Source organism: Falco naumanni, chromosome 2 (assembly GCF_017639655.2).
Source record: "Falco naumanni isolate bFalNau1 chromosome 2, bFalNau1.pat, whole genome shotgun sequence".
Classification (NCBI taxonomy): domain Eukaryota; kingdom Metazoa; phylum Chordata; class Aves; order Falconiformes; family Falconidae; genus Falco; species Falco naumanni.
Genome location: NC_054055.1, coordinates 25,149,609 through 25,171,712, shown reverse-complemented (window position 1 = coordinate 25,171,712; position 22,104 = coordinate 25,149,609). Strand labels below are relative to the sequence as shown.

General features: G+C 36.7%; 1 protein-coding gene across 5 annotated transcripts in view; it reads left to right on the top strand.

Annotated features, from left to right (window-relative positions):
* CNTN5 (contactin 5) overlaps positions 1–22,104 on the top strand; it is a 674,696-nt gene that overhangs the window by 112,664 nt on the left and 539,928 nt on the right. Inside the window, exon 1 of one of the 5 annotated variants that reach the window (XM_040584290.1) lies at positions 287–370. The exons of the other annotated variants lie outside the window; for them this stretch is intronic. The gene's annotated coding sequence lies outside the window, so the exon portion shown is untranslated. Of the gene's footprint in view, positions 1–286; positions 371–22,104 lie in introns of those variants that run through there. 5 annotated transcript variants of the gene reach the window in all.

Genomic DNA, 22,104 nt, shown 5'->3' with positions numbered 1-22,104 from the left:
ATAAAGTTCTTTCTTGTTAGCTGACTGAGTAATTTGATGATATCCTAAAATCTGTTTACTGGGAAAGATGCACAGGAAAACCTTACTGGTGGTGCCATATGGAATAATCACAGCAACAACCCTCAAAGGGGTAAAGCGCTAGGATCTGTTTTGTACAGTCAGAGCAGTAAATTAATACCCCAAGGATTAAATCGCCAACGTCTGAAGTAATCAGTAGTGCAATAATTGTATCATAGATACTGAATTTTACCCAGCTAAGCTGTCACTGTCCTTTTGCTGTACTGGATTGCTAATGGGAACACAAGCTGCTAAGGAGGAGCTGGGACAGGTCTAGCATTTGGCCATATTCCAAGTGACCACGTTCACACAGGTAACTGATCATGATATCAGCATAGCATCTCATATATTTATTTATTGCTTTGTATCAGCCTTGCTGTGGACATGTTGATGAAAAGCCTCACGAGCCTGTGAATGCTTAATAATAGGTAATGACAGAATGAGCCTGTTTGTCACGTAATCATTTTCCATATAAACACCGGCATTTTTCAGTGTTTCATGGTGATTTCAGACAATGTTTCCAGTGACTCTGAGGGAAGTAACACAACTTTGATCATCCTGTATATTTACAGCTTGTAATAAAGCATTGTAGCATATGGCTATGCAAATCCTCACTTTTGCAGTGAGCAACGTGTTGAAACACATTTAAGAAAGAACAATGTTCTGCATTGCTAAATTAATGGCTAAAAATAAGTTTGGTTTAGTGAGTGTGGCTAGTTATTTTACATTTTTTATTTTTAATAATAGGAATGGTGGTTTTGAAGTTGTAGAATGATCTTAATTCCAGCTGAGAAAATGCTTTTAGTTAGTTGATAGCTTTTTGAAATGTAATATGTTGTATAAAGATTTATGCTTTCACAGGATATATGACTGCAATTTTAAAAAGACTGAGTATCAGAGGCTATTTTGGTATAAAACTGAACTTTCTGTGTGCCAACAGAAATTTGCAGAATATATGGCATATAAATAAACAGCAGAGCTGGAGAGCCTGTAGTCTTGAAATGATTCAGATGATTCACTTTCTTTAAGTACCGAATGCACATTCTTGTGCTGTGCACTGAAGCGGTTGCAATAAACACTGTGTTTACTTTTGCATCAACTAAGTTTCACTGTTTTGAAATAAAGTTATTTTTCCCTATAGAGACCTTAATTTTGGTAATATGTTAAGTGCAGTGAGATTAATACAGACACTCTGTCTGCTTTGTGATAAAGCTAAATTAATACCCAAAGGATTAACCTTCAGCATGGAGTGTACTGATAATTATTTTAGAAATTACTATTAAATGCTCTTTAAAACATGGTTCCACCAAACAGGTGGTGGTGGTGGGAGAATTCATGAATAAAATACTGATTCAAACTCAGCATATTTTTATCTCTGCCATATATGCTTTAACAACTTTAGTGAACTGCTAGGCTTTTTTGTTTGTTTGTTTGTTGTTTTTATCATAATTTCCTGAAAGGACTTAGTTGCTGCCTCATAACTTTTATATTCTTCTTCATTAGTGCTATGTTAACAAAAGCAGAATTCAAATTCTGGTGCCAACTGTGTACCAACAAAGTGCCATTTTGAAAAGCATCAGTGCTACCTTAAGGAATTACAGTGTTTTAAAATGAACCTTACTTAGTTCACTTAAGTACTTTCTTCTTTGTGAATTGTTATAGGAGGTGTTAACATCTGCTGTGGTTATGAGCCCACTGAAGTCAATGAGATGGCATTAGGTCCACACCCTTGGTATGCTTAAGCAAGAAAGGACTATTGGATTTGAATCATTTTCCTTGTAAATTTATGTCGTGATACCTGACGATGGTTATTAAATCACTAAGGCCTCATTATTTGTAAAAAGTCTTCAGCAAATCACGTTAAGAACCTCATGAACTGTGTTGCAGAAAGTTCTAGAAAGGCTTTTCTGGTCCAACACTGAGAAACGGTGGCCTAAAATGTATACAAAACAAGTTTTTAGCAATAGATAAGTAACTGAACTTCAAGAAATAGAAAAAAAAGTCCAATCAGCTCTAGACTTACAATGTATCACATTCATATGCCTTCAAATGTACTGCTTATCACATATATAATATATAGCAAAAATAATTAAATTCTGCATTCTCATTACTTAATAGAGGCAATATTGCTAGATTTTTCATTTCTTAATGGAAAAGGTACAGGTTACTATATTTCTACCAAGAACTAATTATACTGAGGGCCTGTATGCAATTTGAAACACCTATTTGGAGTCCTGTTATTGACTCATATAAAGTATTTCACTTCCAGGTGAACATATGATACATTCAGGAAGTAATTAAAGTGTATTTCCACATAGAAGTTATTCAAAGTACTTTGCCTATTAAACTGGATCATACTTCAAAAGTCTAAGAAATGCAATCTGTTAGTTATAAAACTGTCATACTAATGCATATTTGCTTTAGGCTTGTGGTTTCAAAGAAGTGTGATGTAATTTCACCCTCCTACTTTTACTTTGGCTTAATTCTTTTCCCATCATAAAAAAAAAATGTTGTATTTTAAACCCATTGTGCACCTTGATAATCATGGCCTAAATTTGAGGTAGTCTATCTTGTGCATTGGTCTGTACATACTATTTAAGTATTTGTACGGAATAATTTGTCTTATCTCATATATTTAAATCCTGCACTGTTTTTGAGCTATAGTTCCTGTTCTTTGAGCATTTTTGAACTTCAGAAGAATCATATATCCACTTATTGATTAAACAAGGAAAGGGCACCTTCAAAATTCAGATACTTTGTAAGTATTTCAGTATTTTATATGAGATTATGAGCATTTTTTTTCTCTTTGCAGAATATTGTAGTTATAATAAGGTGTATTGTGGAATCATTGTGCCCAGAGATGTTTGATTCTAATGTTTTAAACATCATATAAGTTCCGATTATTCACATGGCAAACAAACATTATTCTTACTTAAGTTTTTAAAATCATGCTGAGTTTGACACTTCTGGCAAAGAACCCAGTGTCTGACCCTCTGGGGACTGACAGCCGGTGCCAGCTGTGGAGCCACTGGTGCCACTGCTCTTTGCCCTCTCTTTGCCTGCACCAAGTGACGACACATGCACCAACTAAGATAAGTTTACACTGACTCTCTGTGGAAGTAATTTAAAAATGTACCTCAAAGGCAGAATATGCAGAAGACTTTGCACATGTTCAAAGCAAAGCATGAGATTGAGTTCTTTGCTGGCGCAATTCCAGAATACCTTATGAAACACAGGCAAATTGTGAGAATTAAAAATAGAAAGAAAATTACCTAACAAGGCTGACAATGCTCTACACATGTGTAGTGTGGGGTGTTGTTTTTTTTTTTTTTTTTTCCTGTCTAAAGTGCAGTATTAAAGTAGGGATTAGCTTTCTTTTTTCCCTTTTCTCCTAAGAACAACTTAAAAAAAAGGGGAAAAATCCACATATTGTACTAGAAGATCTCCAGAATTATTTTTGGTATCTCGGCAGTAGGATAAATACCATGTAACAGTACCTAAACATTTGAAAAAGACCTTCTGTTACTTTTACTGTGCAGTAATTTTTTTATACAACACAGGTAAATTGTTTGCAAGCATGAACACAGTACCTTGGGCTAAATTAATTTATATAATATGCACCCTCCTTGTGAGTATTGGTGGGTATTTACAAAGCATGAATGATTAGCAGCTTTGTGATAGCCAAATGCCTTCTACTCCATTTTTCAAAATGTACGCTGCTATGTAGGTGAAAATTGTCCAAATAAAAATAGACACTTTAATGCCAATAAATCATGAAAACATATATTTCTTACTCACACTTCAATTAACTTGAAATGGCTTTAAGTCAGCACATTTCTTACTATTTACATATAGATTCTCTAAGGTTGTCCAGATTTCTTGGTAGTCACTGTCATAAGTGAATATGTAGACTTCCCACAGAAAAATAGAACCCACAAACACAAGGTTTGCCAGGGTGATGATGGAGAGACAGGCAGAGAACTGATCTTCTGCTTTCAGTACTGTAAATATAATTTGCTTTTTTGGTTTTTTTTTGAAGTTACCTCATCTGATGCATATCCGTATTTAGATAACTTGATTTTTATTTAACTGACATCCATCTCATTTTAAGTTTATGAAAAAACAATAACCTTCACTGAAAAGAAAAAAAAATAGAATGTTAAGAAATATTATTACAGGGGATGGCTACTTTTAAAATGGGATGAAAAGAAAGATGTGGATGAAAATATAGTGGGAGGTTAAAACCAATAAGATGTCTATCTTGTATAGCCTTGCATAGCTTTATAGTTGCACTGCTACACACAAAATCAATTTAAAATTTAAAATTAAAAAATTTAAACCCCCCGACACTAGGCAAGAAAACAATAACATAATATTTGTTCAGTCTACTGTATCATACAAATTTGTTTCTGTGTATTACCTCAAAACTACATGAAGGTTGAAAACTGTAGTGCTCAAGCATTAGGAAGTTGAGCACAAAGGATCTTATAGGAGAAAACTAACACTTTCTCATATAATTAATAGCTACCATAATGTTTCATAGAAAGGGATCCTATAAATCTCTTAGATAAAAATAGTATTCAAGAAATATTCTTCATGCATTTCCTCTCTCTTTAATTAGGAACTTAAATCTCTGTACACACACCTACTGCTGTTACAGTGCACCCAAACCCCCAGAACTTTACAGTTTAAATGAACAGAGGAGTTTGTAACAGAAAAACTGAAGACAGATAAAACACTAAAGCTAGATTTGGTCCTTAGACATGGAACAGGTGGAGAATGCAGAATGCTCTCTGGAGAAGATGGCTAATGATCAAGACTCAAACAAGAGAATTTACAGGTTGGAATAATGCCAATGAAAAAAACCAAGAATATCCTACCTGAAAGATTTTAGATTGCATTACTTACGAAGTTCAAGTGAGACCACACCATACTAAAATGATCTGTGGGCTATTGAGGAGTTACGTAGTTTTACAAAGTGTTAATGAATTAGAACCTATACATTTGGCTTTCAGCTGTAAGCTGTTGAGAGCTTTTAAAGCTATTCTAAAAGTTTTCTGGAAGAATCATATCATTTGAAGTAAGTAATTAGGGCACTTAACTATGGATGAGGTAATTTTTTTCCCCTCCCTGTAAGTTACAGCAAACCATAAAAACTTGGTGCAATGGATAAAAATAAATACTTCAGCACTGCAGTCACAGAAATGGCTAAATGGCTAGAGTATAATGCTCATACACCTGAGCTTGCTCTGAAGTGACATGTTTCAGGTACGATAGCCACCCCCTAAGGCCACAAGAACTACAGCCTAAGCTATAAAACCTACTTTGGGTAAATTTGCCCACCATCAGCTCTGTCACTTCAGTTCGCCCTACCCCAATGCAATGCAAAAGGAGAGGCTGATGTCAAAGCTGAATCTGCATGCTCTTGGGAGTCTCACAGCCATCAGTGTGATCCTTTCAGCACTCATTCCTCTTCTGGACCTGACATCCCCGTAGTGCTGAGAGTAGCACACCTGAATTCTGCGGGACACATGCACTTTCCCAGAAGCTAGAACAAAGGAATTCTGAATGTTTTGTAGGTGTTCCCATGCAGGTATTTCCAAATTATCAAGCAGGTATGTCTGTATTCATTTGGTTTTCAGAAACTCACCTAGATGGTTTCTGTTTAAGAACCTTAATATTTCCAGGAGACAAAAGATCTGATCGTGACCTCTACAGTAAATTTGTTTCATGTATTAAAACAGGCAGGTGATGGTTTTTGCTTTCTAATTTTTCCATAAAACCCAATTTCCCATAAAACCACAGTGGGGTGGGGTTGGGTTGTTTGTTTTATTTTTAATGTTGTATGGAAAACAAAATATTTTACAGAGACCATTCTTAGTAAAATTTCTAGTTTGCCTAAGAAAAAATCAAAACTTCTCAAATGAAAAAAAGTATATGGTGGATCTAAAGACACTGAAAAACTCTCTTATCAAAAATAGTCTTAAATGTATGCTCTAGCATAATAACTGTCTTCAGAGAAAATGGTCCAGGTGTAACTAATCACTGGTTTTACTATTTTTCTGTGTGAGCTTGGACAACAGGGAAATATTCCAATGCTGCCTTCTATTCTTGTGATTCTTTGTATTGCACACACTGTATCAGGATCTCAGTAGTCAATCTATTATAGTAATTGCAGTAAAAGAAAAAAATTAAATTTCTACGCCCAGTAAACAAAATCAAACAGGATGAGCTCACCAAAACATCTTTTGAGGTTTTCAATTAAAAAAAATCCCACTGTAGGGATGATTCGCAGTCAAAGTTTTTCAGGTTATCTATGTTTTGAAGCTACTGTAACAGAGTACTCTACAGCTCTGTGGAATATCTGAAATACCCTGTACAATGTTTCCAGCCTTTACAGCAGACTACATGCCTTTAAAAGCTAATGTCAGGAGCTATGCTTTAGAATGTCTATTATTATCTCACTTTGCCAATATAAACTATTTATTTATCTTAATAACAAATACTTTCTTCAAAAATAAACAGTACCCCATACTTCTCTCCATGGTGCAGCTCTACTTCTTGACACAGCCTTTCCTGATTTGAACAAATGTAACTTAGGGAAGAATGACATCCTATAGTCAAAAGAGGGAAGGTAAGGGACAGCTCTGATACCTGGAGCAGCACATTTTGGTTTGAGAATGCAAAAGTGGTAAAGAACTGCTGGAGGAATACCAGCATTTTACCTCACAAACAGATGTATAATCTCCATGAAATATGAAGCTGAAACTAATTTGGAGATGGCAGACTGGTGCATAAAGCCTGAAAGCTAAACAAAATTTACTACCTGGCTAGCACTAGTAACAGTACAGACTCTACTAAAACTTTATTATATTCTTTTAAAGCAGAATTAAGTCATTTTATATTCTGCTTATTTATTAGCTCTTTGCATCAGTACAATGGTGAGTAGTTCAGTAGTTTGAAGGAGAATAGTGTAGGTTAATCAATAATTCATGGCTCTGAATGATAGAACTAATATAGCAACCTCCTGAAATGTCAGCATGCAGTGCGAAGCCTATTAGTAAAAGGTCTTCTTTTTTTCAGAGAAGTTAAATAATTATTACTCGGAACAACAGAGTACAAATCTAAACATTTGGAGACAGTCAAGAGTTCTTGAAAGGCTTTTCTGTTGGTACATCTTAGATAATTTCACGTGTCCAATGTGGCAAATGTTTATCTTCACTCCAGGTAATGAGGGGGTGAGCTGTGAATCATGATGATGCTTGTTTGCGTTGTCACGTGGAAACCAAGGCTAGTGGCTGATCATGGATTCCCCATTTCCACTTGCATTATTAACTAGGACTCAGCAGCCTAGGCTATGATCTCATACCTTCTGCTTACCTGTGCCCAGGCATGACAAAGCAAAGCCAGTGCTCATGCCCATATGCTAGATGCAGTTTTAAAGAGCACATTTAATTTTGAAAGGACCATAAACCAGAATATTCATATACATATTGTATACATTTTGTTACAGCTAGAGAAGCTAAATATCAAGATTTAGATTTTTGCAGGTGAAAGATGAAAGTTAGCTAGCAGTTAACTATAACTCTATGAAAAAATAATAATGGCCACATGCAGTGCCAATATCAATAGATTTGCAAAGTGGTCAACAGCAATCATGTAGCAGTGGAAGAAATGCCAAGTAGGCATCTAATCAAGGTCTCTCCCTTCATAGTCTCTCTGGAGTGTTCACATTACCAGTCATGGTAATCAGGGACAGATTTCTTCATGAGAAAAATTAAATCATCTACTTTATGCTGTACCATTTAAAGTGTTGAGGTGTAAGTATTTTGTTCCTCATGTTGGGTTTGCATTTATATTAAGCAAACAAGTCATCAGGTGCCTTTGCTCTGTTGTGCCTGCTATAAATTTGCTGCAGTAGATCAAAATAAAGTCAATACCAATTCAATTGAATAAAAATGCAAACCACACTAAATGCTGATATTTCCACAAATAAGTTTAAATAGCAAATAGACTGTAATGTGCAACAGCTTCATATTCAAAAAGGTCAGATTCCCTGATATGTTCAGGTTGATGTATCCATATGTGAGGTTTATGGCTGCTTTGAGTTACCAAAGCACCGCTTTGCAGCTAAAAAACCTCAGTATCCCTGCCCTGCTGCATGGGAACTGCTGCTTATTGCACTACATTACTACCTGCACCTAATCATAAGCATTTTTTTCTGTGTAGCTTATGCATCCATTTAAATCACAGCTGGTTTTAGCTTCTTAACTACATTCACAATAACAATTATTCCAGGCTGAATGAGGTTCCAAAGTTTCCTGAGAAAATTTAAGTATTTTTTTTAATCCAGAATTTCATAGCTTTTCAGTTTAGAATCTGTTGTCGTGGGTTTGATTTTTTTTTTCTCTGAACAAATGCAGCTACAATACCTTTGCCTAATGGCTTTACCCTGCCTCAAAATGCTACAGTAACCATGATAAAACATCTGGATCAGAAGCAATGGGGTGGAATTCTGAAGATACACAGAATAAGACAGTATCGAGAGCACTTCCTAATAACTGCTTAAACAGTAAGAGCACAGAAATTATGTAGGCAGAGTAAGATACTTCATGTTACATGAAGCACAGCAATAGTTCTTTAAATTGCTATCCATTAACTCCCTGCAAAGTCTAAATCATAATTTAATTGAACTCTCATAAAGTACAAAAAATATTACTGTGTGAACCAAATGCCAGTTTCCATTTCCAAGTAAATGGAAAATAAACAATCATCATCAGAAAAAAAAGAAAAGTTACATAATTTAAAATACAGTTTTGGGTTAACTTTTCATAATAATTTTGGTTTTTGCTCATGCAATAGTCTGCAAATCCATCTGGATATGTTTGGAGGATATGGATACTTGGGTGTTCCTGTTGAAAATATAATGCAGCATCATGTAGAATACATTTACATGTGATGTATTTTCCATTGTTAATATTTTCTGAGTATTTTTCAGTTACTGGACTATTCTTCTACCTCAAATTATAATATCCATCTCTTAGTTCTTTTAGCTAAATTTAACAATTTCAGGTTTAGTGCTAATTAACATTTTAGTTCAACTATCAAAGAGTTGTGGGTTATTCTTAGCCTAATAAATATAATGGCCAAGACACATTGCCACTAACATCTCTGACCTAACTCTCTTTCCTCCAGTACAGGGTATCCTGCTGAGAATGGGCCTTGGGACTGGGCATTATCTTGTAGAGTACTAATTGTTACAGGCCAAAATTGCCCCAGAAGGATGCTCAGAAACAGTACAAATGTGTGGGAATGAGGACATGAGTATGTAGCCTCACACTAATATTTCACTAATATATTTTTATATTGCTTGTGGCTGCTTCCATGCCATACTGAGGAGTAAAAGTGTCACCATAAATACAGCCACTATCTGGAAAATGGATAAATAACCCATCATTGCCAGCTATAATAGTGTTTTTGCTAGGGATGGGAATCATGACATTGGCATCCATCCATTCTGACTCACTCAGCTTGATGCTGTGGACTTGACCTCAAAGAACACTCTTGGAAAATAAGTAGAGTAAAAAGGAAAGGAATACACAGAATATGTAACACCTGAAGATTTCCAGGACTTTTGCTGATCTCACCCCTGAAGATCACCAAAAGTGTTTTGGAGAGTAAATTCGTCTTCTCAATGGTTTCCAAAGGCTGATGGCCTTTCTGAACTCTCTGTGAAGAATCAGAGTTACGTTCAGGAAGCCATGAAAAGCCTACTAGTGTCTCTTCTGACTTGATCTTGACAGTGGTGATGTTGTCTGACATGGTTAAAGATGGAAATTACATTAACATTTTGAGGACTCAAACATATTTTAAAATAGGATTATGTAATATATAATATTCCGTCATCTAGGCATTTCTAAACTGGCAAGATCTCAGACACTTGAGATCATTTATCTCGCCTAATTTTAGATACTGAGAGTGTAGAAATCTGAGCTCATCTAGACGACTTTTTTTTTTTTTTTTTTTTTTTTTTTTTTTTTTTTTTTTTTGGTGAGTTCTAAAGAAAATGACTGAGAGCAACACTTCCAGGAGGCAAGTCATCCGACTTATTTTAGATTTTGAAATAAGGATGAAATGTATCACTGGAGGTATTTAAACTAAAATATAAATCCCAGCAAAGATATCAAGCATTTTGATTGATCATTTCACTTTACCTATACTGTGCTGCTTATAAATATTATGTCTCTGAAAGAAAGACAGAAAGAAGGAAAGAAAGAAAGGAGAGGAGAGGAGAGGAGAGAGGAGAGGAGAGGAGAGGAGAGGAGAGGAGAGAAGTTATAGACTTATAGTTATGGAGGGAATTTAAAATTACTTTTTTGTATTGGAACCTCCTGAAAATCTCCAGAAGGTAGAAAAAAATATATTTTTCCAAATTTTCCTTAATGTGCTTAGAATTTTACCTGGTACAAAAAAATTAATCTAATTTCTGATCAGAAATTTTTAATATTGCATTTAGTCTACTTTGACATAAATGAGGCCAAGTGTATAACAAAATCAAAGACTTCTCTGCATCATACAGTTCATGGAACTGAAGATTTTAATATATGGCAGAAGATAATAATACGATGGTGATTTTTTTTTTTTTTTTATTATTATTATTATTTCCCAGGGTTTTGAGTCTCATCACCTTGGGCTTCCCTGTGATCTTTGAATTTGGCTGTTTTACAGTACAGTACATTACTGTATTTCTGCTCTGTGTTATTAATGATTTGAAGTGTTGATTTTGGCAAAACGTGATTAAATGGGTTTGCATATGATAAAGAATGAGCCAAATCCCAATCTGACACGTCAAAGTTAAATGGTTGATGAGTGTTCCTCTGACTCAGTGAATTATGAATTCTTCTGATTTCTAAACAGAATTTCTTCTAATTCATAAACAGAAACTATAATTAACAGTAGCATTGCCTTGGGAAAAGAACTCAGCAACACACTAATGATCTCAGTTTTGCCGAGCACTAGCCTAACACACATGACTTTTGCTCCAGAGGACCTTAACTTCCAAATTTAAAACATCACTGCAAGGCAACTTCCAGATTATTTTTTGGTTGCAACAGATTTTCCAAAAAATGGTTGTGATGCACAATATTCTGTGGCATAAAGAATCAAGGAATGAATGGTTTTAGAGAGAAGTCTCTTAAGAGTTATTCTGTGATTCACAAGTAATGATAGTCAATACGTTTCTAATGCTTTAGTGTATCTGGTATTATTCAGTCTACAGTATGAGCCCAAGATGTTTTGCTTGTGAAGCACACCCAGCTTCTGACTTCAAGTAAGAGAAAGCAATATCTATTATGTAGTATTATCCAACCGTGCCACAAATAATTATAAACAATGTAGTACCAACAGGAAACCTGGGGAACTTAGGACAGTTGCAGCTGTAAATGCTTCTAGGGGGTTTTGTTTGTTTTTCTTTACTGTTATTTATTTATTTAAAGTTTATATTACAGGAAAGCAACAGAAGAACAAAGGTTGTTTTTCTGTTTGTCCTGGAATATAACAATTCAAGTAAGAATTGCATACACTAACACATTTACATTACCTTAACAACGCAGGCAGTGCCCAATTATAAAAACAATTCATATTTCAAACAAAGCCAGTGAAATTGCCAGAATTATTTTTTAGTAATTTTTTAAGACCTTGGCAAGTTTCTAACAATATGAGAGCATTTAAAACAATAATATAGACAGAACCTGCTGAAACTGTAACCACATATAGTTGTTCATTTCTTGAACTGAAATAATGCAGAAATATTTTCTCTTTGAAAAAAGCAACATTAATTAAAATATTGATCTTAATAATTTTACCACTAGTGGTATCTATGAATTGTATATATAATGTATAATGGTATATATTCATTTATATATAATACACACAAATGTAAGCATAGATATATACATTACAATTATACAGCACTTCTAAATTTAGTAAAGCCTACATTAAAGACAATTAAAGACTGCATATAGGGTCTTGCCTTTTGTTGTTGTTTTCACAGAGCAACAGTAAAGAACAGTTTTCATAATATGAAATCTTAATTTTAGCTAAGATAGCAAAGAGTATTTTAGATTGACAGCATTTAATTATCTAAATAGAATTTTGCTCTAAAGGTGTCGTACAAGCTTATATGACCAAGGAACTTAAACCAATGGTGTGTTTTTGCTACCTAGATGTTTTAATAACTCCATATATTGTTAAAGCAAGTTTCATCCACTGAGGAGTTACATGAAAGGAACTAGTGTCACGACTGTATTTTTTTTACAAAAGTAAAATTTACTTGTTTTACAGTATTACAGAAATCATACATCATAATACGAAAATTTTTAGCATGTTTTTCTCCTTAAAGTCTTTACTAAAGTGAACCTTTAAATTCTAAATTTGGCTCTATGAGATACAAGTTGTGAACTCTTCTCAATATGTTGGGTTGATATAGTTTAACATCTGCCAAATTTGCACTGCAACAAAAGCCACCCTGTGTCTCCATACCATGAAATCTGCCATTTTTAATGATCAAGGTTAGATATAAAAGACGTGTGCAGTCTAGATAACAGAACTATACCTTAAGCTTACTTCAGAAACTTAATTATTTGTGACCGAGAGGTTGTGTGTGAATGCCTCTGACGCAGGATTGCTGCTTGTTGTATTAATCCACACCAGTTACCCCTGGAAACTTGTCCTGAGTGGAATCACAGAGAACAGCTATTGCTTTTGTTTTTATAGCTATAGTTCTGTACTATGAACCCAGATTTAACCATAATGAGGCAACACTGATCTAAGACAGTAGCAGGTCTGAAATTCATTTAACAGTACTAAAAATTAGCTGATTCAAAATCATATCTCTCTTTGTAATTTTATGACCTTTTTTCAGAGGTATCATCAGCAATCTGACAGGTGCAAACAGAAACCAGAGATATTACAGAGTGCGACAGAGTACAGAAAGTGAAGGCAAACTTGTGTTCTCTCAGGTGTTGCATATTTTCCACTTTGGTGTACACTGTGAACAGCACTCAAGTTTTGGCATTACCTAGTTCAGCTGTTCCTGTTTTATGCATATACATAATAATAGTTCTCACCAGTTCAAATATTAGAAGAAAGAACATGAAGCTTCTAAATAATAGATACGTTTTAATATAAGCGGTGACTTTGCTGAAGATCATGTGAATTATGATCCTGTCTGTTCTCAAAAATACAGGATATATGCTTGTTACCCAGTTAATAAACCTCATTTTAGTAACTATGGTTATTCTGAAATTATTATGTCATAAATTAGTAAGCCAATGCCTTCTTTAGCTCTTCTTGTAACCATTCTAAAAATGGGGTGTGAGGGACCTGTGTAAATCCAAACTGCATCAGTTGGTAAATTTGGTACACAACGTGCCACATCCCAGTTTGTGACTTTAATGTAGTGTTGAGTATCCAGTGAGTAAAGTTTTCTTTGAAGTCACCCTGAACTGGTCTTGTAGAGTACTGTTTTCATATTCAGTATTGGAGCAGAGACCTGCTCTAAATTGCATCCACCACTGGTATCCCCAGGCTACAGAAAAGGCTTGCAAGCAATTGAGCTTTACTAAGGCATCCTCATGACATTTTCTACCCACTTGCTTTTGGAAGTGCCACCACCATTAAAAGCAAGGAGTGTGTGTGGTGTCACTGGAGCTTATGACATGCTTTATGAGATCAGAGAGATACACAGAAGTGATCTTGCTTGTATTTCATAAAGGCTACTATCCACTAACAAGGCAAGACAAAATGACTATATTGTGTCAAGCACTAGACCATCTGTTTGGCAGTTCGTTTCCTCAGAAAGGCACTGTCTGTTTCCTAAACAGCTGTGTATTTCAGTGCCTTGTACAATAGCTCGGTTAGAAATACCAGGTAACGGAAGGGTTCTCCTTTCATTTAAAGAAGTGGACGATTAGGCTGATGGGCACAGTCAAAACTATGTTTTTTTCTATCAGTCACTGACTCATGCAAATATGAAGAAATAAAGCCAGGACTTTCTTTCAAATGTTATTCTTGCCTCTATCAGGCAATATATAGTCTCTGCTTACCCTGAAGTGTTATGGAAAGGGGAGGAATGATGTTTACCAGAGTGGAAATAGATCCATGACAGAGATTTGTCTAAACTCAGTTCTTCCACTGCTTATCTCTTATAATTTCAAAATCATAGCATAGTTAATAACCTGTCCAGTACAACTTTTTATTAATTACACAATGTAGGATTCATCTGGACAAATGGGGACATCTACAGTGCTTATGTCCAACAAAGAAACAAAAACTGTTCATGTACTTGAGTGAGTTTGACATAGTATTTTAGGTCTTGTTCAAGGACATAATAGAACAGTTTCCTTCCTTATATCTAGTTTGAATCTAATCTTATAATTTAAAACCATTTCCTAATGTCTTTTACATTTTTAAGAGATACGTTATACTTAATGTGGGGTACCGTGTATTGTCTTCTTACTTCTAAAGGATCAATAGTCAGAAAATAGTCCATTTAATGTAAACATATAAATATCTTTTTCAGAAAAAGGGAATATTTTTTTCCAAGGAAAATTATGTAATTTTGTGCTTCTAGTGCAACCTGTATATTACACAAGGAAACTAATATAATAGCACTTTTTTAAAAAATTGAAAAAGGAGATTTTCTATTTAGAAAGGAATGTTTCTAAAAGAAATTTTGCTGACTGGACTGAAATTCTCCCTAGAAAGTAAAAATGAACAATTCCCTATTTCTTATCTCAGTGTCTACAATTTTACTCTCTGTCTGCAAAACACTTTTTTTAGGCAGACATTTCTTTTATTTTTTTTTAATGAACATCCCATTGCTTAAAAATATGTTGGTAATATTTGGTAACATTTTTCTAAGTGAAATTTTATAAGGCTGTTTTTTGTTTTTATTTATTTTATTATTTTATTTTATGAACCGATTAAAATGCGTCATTAACTACAGTTTGAGGAAAGGTTCCAGCCTTGGCAGTATGTAAAAGTAGCCAGTCAGATGAGTCTCCCTCTAATCTTGCTTTACATTCAGAATTTTAGGATGCTACAAGGGTACTTCATTCTTCAAACAAAAGCTCAGTCTCTCCTCCTTTCTTTTTTATTATTGTTAATTGATTTTTTCTGAACTACTGCAAAAACTCCAGTCTCTAGTAATTAAAAAGCTATTACAAGCAAAAAGCCCAGAAGCCTTGCTTTGCATTTTTTTCCAGACTCTTAATTTTACGGTGTAATAACTACCAATACACCGCCAATATTATTTAAATATAAATATAAATGTCAATAACTACGAACTACCAATGTTGCAACATTATTAAAATGAAGGAAATTTGTAAAGGATGCATTCGAACAACAATCATTTCAGCACAAAGTTTATTTCTCTGGTATGTTGGTTGTTCTGGACTTCAGAAAAGAAAAGTGAAAATCTTTGAGGATAGAGGATTAAGAGAGATAAGTGATTGGTTGTTGTTTTTTTTTTTTTTTTTTTTTTTTTTTTTAATAATATAACTTGTGGGTTTTTTTCCATTTGATTTCCCAAATTGACATGGCTTTTCCTAATTTCCACTGATGCACTGACTGCATCTAGAATCCTGTGACTTTTAAAAGAATCTTTGCCTTACTATCAAAAAAATTGTGCCCAGTTCCAGAAATATAACTGGCTGACAGACAATTTTTGCTGAGGTTGCACAGGATTCTTCTTAGGACACAGCAACTGAGCAATAACTGTCCCTGGAATGGGTTGAGCTTCATAAACTGTGAGAGAGACAGAGAGAACCTAGCCATACTTAAGGCAATGAGACAAGAATTTTGTTGAATGTTAAATTATTAAATCTTTTATTGTGCTTCTTTGGCAAGTCACAGAAATAATAAATCATAAATGATATTTGCTTTGACTGCAGTTGTAAACTGCTTCTTTTCTGTTTCCTAGATGAACTGAAAGATATCTATATGTTCCAATTGAAAACTGAACATATCTAACACCAAGCAAAATCAGTTTTTGTTCGATTATTGATTTTCTTTTACAATTTCAGAAAAGAATTTAAAATAACATTGGTGATAATAAAAATAATAAACAATGCAATTTAAGCAAAAAAGCCCCCTCTTTTCCTTTGAGTAAAATAATCATTAATTGTAGATTGTACATTTCTACCCCTGTATAAACTGGGGATTTCAAATTAGGATAGGCAGATACCACTGTGCAGAATTTATTCCTTTAGGGCTCAGTGTTGCATTTTTTGGCTAACAGACCCGAAAATATTTTCTCATATGTAAAAGTATTGATGCTGTAAAAGTAGGAAAAGCAGTGTTACTTGGAAATATTGGCATATGTACTTGCTGATAAATTAATCAATGATTGCTTTACCTAACTTAATTAATTCTAGTCAAATGGTTGTTTCTTGCTTCTCAGAATAAAACCAGGGAATCAGAAGGAAAGTCAAAAGGCACATCAAACGTGAACATCTCCATCGCTCTTAACTTGATCTTGTACACTGAAGGTGAAAAAAAAAAAGGAAATAAAATTAAGGTTGCTGTAGCACTCTTGTAGTGGGTCAACCCTGGATGCCAGGTGCCCACCAAAGCTGCTGTATCACTCCCCCTCCTCAGCTGGATAGGGGAGAGACAATGTAATAGAAGGCACCTCAGTCAAGACAAGGACAGGGAGAGATTGCTCAGCAATTACCGTTATCAGCAAAACAGACTCTACGTGGGCAGATTAGTTTAATTTATTATCAATCAAATCAGTAGGATAAGAAGAAATAAAACCAGATCTTAAAAACACCTTTCCCCCAACCCTCCCTTCTTCTTGGGCTTAACTTCGTTCATGATTCTTCTGTCTTCTTCCCCCTCAAGTAGCAAAGGTGGACGGGGAATGGGTTTTGCGGTCACTTCATCACACATTGCCTCTGCCGCTCCTTCCTCCTCACGGGGAGGGCTGCTTACACTCCTCCCCTGCTCCACCGTGGGGTTCCTCCCACAGGAGACCGTCCTCCAGGAACTCCAGCATGAGGCCTTCCCATGGGCTGCAGTTTATCATTAACTGCTCCACTGTGGATCCCCCCCCCCCCCCCGCGGGGCGCAGCCCCTCAGGCCCAGCCGGCTCCAGCCCCCCCGGGGGCACCGGCCCTGCCCGCAGCCCGGCCCCGGCCCGGGCTCCTCCCCGCGGGGCCACGGGCCCTGCCCGGAGCCGGCTCCGGCGCGGCCCCCGCGGGTCACAGCCCCCTGCGGGCACCCCCCTGCCCCGGGCTGCGGGGGGGAGCTGCTCCCCCGCGGGCTCCGTGGGCTGAGGGGCACAGCCTGCCCCGCCGGGGGCTGCCCCGCGGGCTGGGGGGAGCCTCTACTCAGGTACCTGGAGCATCTGCTGCTCCTCCTTCTGCACTGACCTGGGTGGCTGCAGAGTAATTCCCCTTACATAGTCTCACCCCCTTGCGCCAGGTGCAGGTTGTACAGCAGGTCCCCCCCCCCCCCCCCCCCCCTTATTAAATATGTTATCCCAGAGACACTACCACTGTTGCTGATGGGCTTGGCGTTAGCCAGCAGCAGGTCTGTCTTGGACCAATCACCCTATTTTCCATATGCCTTGTCATACTTTTCAACTTGCTGGGCACAGAGGTGAGGCTGACTGGCCTTTAGTTGCCTGAGTCTTCCTTTTTTCCCTTTTTAAAAATGAAGGTTGTGTTTCCCTTTTCAACTCAGTGGGAACTTTACCAGACTGCCACAACTCCTCAAAGGTGATCAGTACTGGCTTAGCCTCTTCATCCACCAGTTTGCTCAGGATCTGTGGATGCATCTTATCAGGTCCCATGGACCTGAGCACCTTCAGGTTCCTCAGATGTCCTCAAACCAGATCTTCTCTTACAGTGGGTAGCTCTTCATTCTCCAGTCCCTGCTTTTGCCTTCTGTGGCTTGGGTGTTGTGACTGGAGCATTTGCTGGTGAAGACTGAGTCAAAATAGTAATTGAGTACCTCAGCCTTATCCATATCTCAGATAACCAGGTCTCCCGTTTCCTCCCAGAGAGGGCCCACATTTTCCTTAGTCCTCCTTTTATCACTGATGTGCCTACAGAAGCTTATCTTGTTGCCCTTGATGTCCCCAGCCAGATTTAATTCTATCGGGACTTCAATTTTCCTAAGCTGATGCAACAAAAAGCACTTGGAGCTGTACTTGAGACAGCTATCAAATTCTATTTTTGAAATTAAGACTAAAGGGATATTATAGACTGAGATTATAGCTTTGTAGGATAAATAGCTCTATGAATGTTATATAGGAAGCTATCTTGCCACAGATGGCAATTGGACTGTGAAATGATGGAACTTAAAAAAAAATGTTGAGATGTCCTGAGTGGTATTAATGGAAGTTTAACTACCCAGGCAAGGAGTGGAAAAAATAAATGAGAGGAAATAAGACTGAGGGTATGTTTGCGGATGTGGCACACAATTGATTTTTAACTGAATATGTGAAGCAACTGAAAGGGAAGGAAATAATAATGGTTCTGGCATTAAGTAATACAATCAAAGACATACACTTAAATAACCTTGTACTGCAAATGGATAAAGGCAGAGAAATTCAAAGAGGAGATTATTTGTCCCTAAATTTTGTAATTTGAAAGGTAAGAAAATCATCACGGTTTCAGGAAAAAAATCATTATTTGGATGTGTAAAAGTCAAAGGTTGACAGAGAGACTCTAGAGACAAAGGGGAGGGAGGGAGAGAGGAATATTAGTGACACTTAGCCTAAAATGCTTTTTTGCATAAAAACCTGCAGAACAGAAAACTTTCTTAAAAGCAATGATCCTCTAGTGTGCTGGGGAAATTACAGATTTGTGTGGACAACAATACCATTTTTGAAAGACTAGAGATTAGCAGCTCAGCCTTTGAAGGTCTCCGGGTTTGTCACTGTCTTTGTAAGGTAGGAAGAAAAAAAGAGCTCCTTTGCTACCAGCTACCAGCAGCGTATTTGCAGAGGGCATATATTTGCTTTTTGAGTGGGGGAATAAATGCTGTTCAGTGAAGACCAGCCCCTGCAGTAGTTTACAGTGAGTGATTTCCATGCACTACACCCCCCACCCCACCCCCCCCACCCCCCCCGTATGTGCTATTGTATGCCCTAATTTTCTCTGAGAGGGTGGACTGTGGAGCGGAAGGTAGCCCGATACCAGGGTCAAATGAAAAACAACAGAAGCAGACAGGGATTGCTCCTTCCCTGAAAGTATTTAGAAATTTGTAAGTGGCTAGGGGGACTTCTCAAGTGCAAGGTGAGATGGGCAGGAGGAAGAAAAAAGCACAATGAAAATGCAGAGCAAGCACAGAGAGACTGCATAGGCCACCACAGGGTAACCCTAGAGAAGACCAGGGGACAGATGTGCACTAAGGTCTTACTGAGGAAGGAATAAAAACCCACTTCTTCTAGGGGTCTAGATGAGTACAGTGGGGAGACTTGCTCAGACACCTTTTTTATTATTGTGTCACCCTGAAGATCTAATTTTTTTCTATTCAGGAAATTTGTACTCCAGTTGTGTCACCGTTCAACAGTAATATGTAGGCCTTAACACTTTTTCCCACTGAAGTTCCCATTGCATAGCTCCTCATGGCATTAATTGGCATACAAACTGAACTCCTGAAGTTGCCTTTATTTATACCCCACCTTTCTGACTAGGGATTTTACTTGTGGCCGTACATTCAAATGCTCCACAATAAAGTCTAATATATATGAATCAAAAGTCTGTAGGGAGAATCTGGCCATCAGTCAATCAGAAGCTGACAGTCCCTTGTTGCTCTGCCTGTAATTCCTGTTTCTTAAATTTGAAGTTCTGTTTCTGTGGTGTAGCTGAGCGTGGCAGATTGTCTTATTTGTTGAAGAACTCGCAGCTGCAATGGACTACTCCAAAGGTGATCAAAACTGTTTTCTGAGCTTTGACCATATAATTAGGGTGGACTCACACCTCTTCATTACTGGCTCTGAGAAGATTGTAGAACCATCTTGCTAATAGATCCAGGAAATGTTTTTTGGGTTTGGTTTGGTTTTTTTTTTAGCTCCACTGAAAGATCTTATCTGTTCTTCTCTCTTACCCACTTGGAACAATTGCACTAAGTAGTTTATGTATTAAGTCGTGGATAATCCAAATAGATGTAACGAAGTCCAAATTGATTCTTGGAACACTGAGGACCAATGTGCATCTCAGATGGCCTGCAACATCTACACAGATATATACTTTCCTATAATGTCAGAACACCTGCCCACAAAGAATGGATGAAAGCACTCCAAACACAGTAATGTAGCTACAAGTTTAGTGCAGGAATATACCTACCCAGCCAAAGCTAATTGAAAAGCTCACAAGGACTAAGTTTTCAATACAGATTTAGAATGTAAGGCTGGGACTTACAGAAAAATATAAAGTAAAATATGATATTTATTTAAGATTTTGTCAATTAAGTATAAGACATAATATTCACAGGTTTGTGTAACTATCTGGACTCTCCAGTTTATCCATTTCTGCTATAGCATTTACTTAGTTACTTAAAGTTCTTCTACTGTAGATATCCAAGATTCTGTCAAGTTAACTATTCTATACATATTTCCTTCAAAGCCCATCCACAGATACCTCAGATTTTAAGTCCTTTGATGGATGCAGTATTTGTTACAAAGCCTTTATGTAAAGGTCTGACAGGTTTTACACGCTGGTGTCATACTGGCATAATTAACTTCACTATCTGATACAGTATCACTATCATTTTTATTTAAAAGTACCAGAAAAAGGAGGAGGTATTGACACCACTGTTTATTTTTTGCTTAAAGTCCAATGACAAAATCTCTAAACTACAAAGTAGGAGACTTGAGATTTTGGCTTTTCTTAGCCTGAAAAGTAAAACAGCTTCTGGAAGCTTACTACTCCTAGGCTTAGGCACCTGCTTCATCTGAGCCTCTGTATGAGAGGCAACAGAAGAGCCTGGAGGACAAAAGGAGGACAAACAGATGGAAACTTGACTCTCTTGGCTAAGTGGTTAAGACAGCCAGCTAGCAGACAGCAGACCAAAACATTGGTCTTAAAATCAGCTCTTTTTTTACTCAGTAATCTAATGGAAAATCCACAAGCAGTCCCTGGAAATGATGGCAGACCTCAGGTTGACTCCTATCTGATGGAAACTCTAATAGAGTCAGGAAGACAGATAGCTCATATGGGTTTTGGTGTTTCATTTTCATGTGTTGAGACACACAAACAACAGAGAAAACCACAGACAGAAGGCAGCACTGACAATAACTATATAATAAAAGGAGTTTGTACAGTCTGCAGCAAAGCTGAATAGGGAATTTTCCCCTTTCAATCTCATGCAGTACTAGCAATAGAAGTTGTTTAATGTAGCAATAGGAGACTTTAAAAAAATCACACAGAAGAGACTCTTAAACTGACAACATTCCTTTAAGTTGATTCTGTACAAACTGTCACCACTACATGATACTTATCTGTGACAATACTTCACTGTCTTCATCAAATTTTCACAAAAAATGTGGAACTAATAATTTGCTTTGAATAAGACAGAGCTTGAACTTTCTGCTCATTTGTGTTTACTGCCTACGTAGTTAATATGTCTCATTTAGAGATAAGACTCGTATGGTTGCAGCCTAAGGTCCCAGCTCACTTCTATCAATTTAAAAAGAATTACTGTCAGGAGCAAGGCATGAGAATTTTGGCCTTTGTACCGCAGCTGTGTTAACTGTGTACATGTAACACAGGGAGGTGTTTGTTGGTGGAGCCTTGAGAGGGGACCTGCCTGAATGGTCAAAATGTTTATTTTTAATACTTCTTCCTTAAATTTGGAAAAGCCTTGTTTACAAGTTATGCAAGTTCTGGTGTTGGTGGGAGATGACAATACAGATTTTAAAAAGCTGTGTTATTCTGTGGTATAAACTACAGCTAAATTCCTCTTTTTTAAGTATCTTATATTTAAAACTGAAAAGAGTTTGACCGTACTGTGAAACACAGCTGTCTATTAGTG